Source organism: Rhipicephalus microplus, chromosome 2 (genome assembly GCF_043290135.1).
Source record: "Rhipicephalus microplus isolate Deutch F79 chromosome 2, USDA_Rmic, whole genome shotgun sequence".
NCBI classification, from domain to species: domain Eukaryota; kingdom Metazoa; phylum Arthropoda; class Arachnida; order Ixodida; family Ixodidae; genus Rhipicephalus; species Rhipicephalus microplus.
In genome coordinates this window covers 12,356,193-12,358,581 of record NC_134701.1, presented here as the reverse complement: position 1 = coordinate 12,358,581, position 2,389 = coordinate 12,356,193, and the positions used below count along the sequence as shown (strand labels likewise).

The 2,389-nt window shown below is 44.0% G+C and overlaps 1 pseudogene; it reads left to right on the top strand.

Moving 5' to 3' along the window:
• The first annotated feature begins 676 nt into the window (after positions 1–676).
• Positions 677–1,744, top strand: LOC142784484 (uncharacterized; annotated as a pseudogene).
• The last annotated feature ends 645 nt before the right edge of the window (positions 1,745–2,389 follow it).

Here is a 2,389-nt window from a genome sequence, read left to right as displayed (position 1 = left end):
CAGACTTGGTGCCTTTAGGTTGTATACCGGAGACTATTGGTCAGCTGCCAGTTAGTATTAAGTTCACGAGCTACGTGACGCCAAAGAGGCTCATAAAGAGTGTCCCACTCTCGCCGCCATGGCTATTAGTGGCGCTAACCGACACTCCCACGTTTAAATTGACCTAGATGCCCATTAAAGTGGCTGGTGGGATAGCTGTCGTGATAGTTCAAGTGGTAGATCATCGAACGCGTTATTTGAAGGTCGCCGGTTTGAATCCTGCTCATGGCAAGTTATCTTTTCACCCACATTTCTTTCTTCTCATTTACAATACAATTGGCATAATAACTTCCCCTATACCTTCCTTGGCATTATTGTCTGTTAGACCTCACTAATATTGCGTAAAACACGAAAAACGAGCCCTTAAGTATACACTTGTTTCCCTTATTCATTAACGAGGGTCTCGTACTGGCAGACTTGGTGCCTTTAGGTTGTATGCGGGAGACTATTGGTCAGCTGCCAGTTAGTAATAAGTTCACGAGCTACGTGACGCCAAACAGGCTCATAAAGAGTGTGCCACAATCGCCGCCATGGCTACTAGTGGCGCTGACAGACACTACCACGTGTCACTACCAGCATTATTTTACGCAGATGATATATTGCTAATGGCCAACAACAAGGAAATTTGCAGAAATCGATGGACATCTGCGCTAATGAGGGAGTTAGGTTAGATTTTAGATTCAGTAAGGAAAAATCTGCAGTCGTGATTTTCAATGACAACGAAGGTAGTGAGCTTAGAATACAGGAGGTTAAGCTAGAGATAACAGATAAATAGAAATATCTGGGAGTATGCATAAGCAATGGGACCGAGTTCCTGAGGGAACACAAAATATACGTGACGACTAAAGGTAAGAGAAACTTAGCAGTGATGAAAAATAGGGCACTGTGGAATTACAATAGATATGATGTTGTGAGAGGAATATGAAAACGGGTCATGGTTCCTGGGCTGACGTTCGGCAATGCGGTCTTGTGCATTAGATCAGAAGTTCAAGCAAGATTAGAAATTAAGCAACGTGGAATAGGTAGGCTTGCTTTAGGAGCTCAGGGAAATACACCCAATGAGGGAGTACAAGGTGATATGGGATGGACATCATTTGAGGGCAGGGAAGCTAGCAGCAAGATAAAATTTGAGTAGCGATTGAGAGAAATGGGGGAGGAGCGCTGGGCTAGGAAGGTTTTCAGCTACTTGTACATGAAGAATGTCGATACAAAATGGAGGAAGTGAACCAGGAAATTGACTGGTAAATACTTAGATAACAGCTGGTGGCCATACCAAAAACAACAATCGGTGAAGAAGAAAGTGAAGGAAACGGAGACTGGCATGTGGAGAATGGGCATGATTAAAAAGTCCGCACTAGAGATCTATCGAACTTTGAAGCAGGAAGTTGCCAAGAAAAGGATCTATGATAATACTTGGGGTAGTTCTCTACTGTTTGAGGCCAGTACGGGAGTGCTGCGAACCAAGACATATCGGGCCAAATACGAAGGGGTAGACACCATATGCAGTGCGTGTGGAGAGGAAGAAGAAACTGTCGAACACTTGATAATGTTCTGTAAGTGGCTTCATCCTATAGTTCAGGATGATGGCGCAGAGTTTTTCAAAGAACTGGGGTTTAGGCACCGGGAGGGCAAAATAGACTTTAAGCGGGTAGACTCAACTAGGAGGAGGTTATCTGATTGGTGGCCAAAGTCAAGGCTCGAGTGAAAATTAAACCGTTCACTGCAAAGTACAAATCCTCAAAATCACTTTTTAAAGGAAAAAAATAAATCTAGTTTTTGCTTCATTACGTATTACGGCTTGGTGGCGCTAGCCACCGCCCGATCTAAAGGTACAGCCATATCCAGCCATCCATCCACGTTTAATTTGACATAGATACCCAATAAACTGGCCGGGAGGATAGCTGTCATGGTAGCTCAAGTGGTAGAGCATCGAACGCCTTATTCGAAGGTCGCAGGTTAGGATTTTGCCAACGGCAAGTTATCTTTTCACGCACTGTTCTTTCTCTTCATTTACATTACAATTGGCGTAATAACTTTCCCTATACCTTCCTTGGCATTATTGTCTGTTAGATCTCAATAATATTGTGTAAAACACGAAAAACGAGCCTTTAAGTATACACTTGTTTCCCTATTTCATTAACGAGGGTCTCGTACTGGCAGACTTGGTGCCTTTAGGTTGTATACAGGGGACTACTGGTCAGCTGTCAGTTAGTAAGAGGTTCACGAGCTACGTGACGCCAAACAGGCTCCTAAAGAGTGCGCCATACTCGCCGCCATGGTTACTAGTGACGCTGACTGACACTCCCACGTTTAAATTGACGCAGATACCTAATAAAGTAGCTGGGGGGAT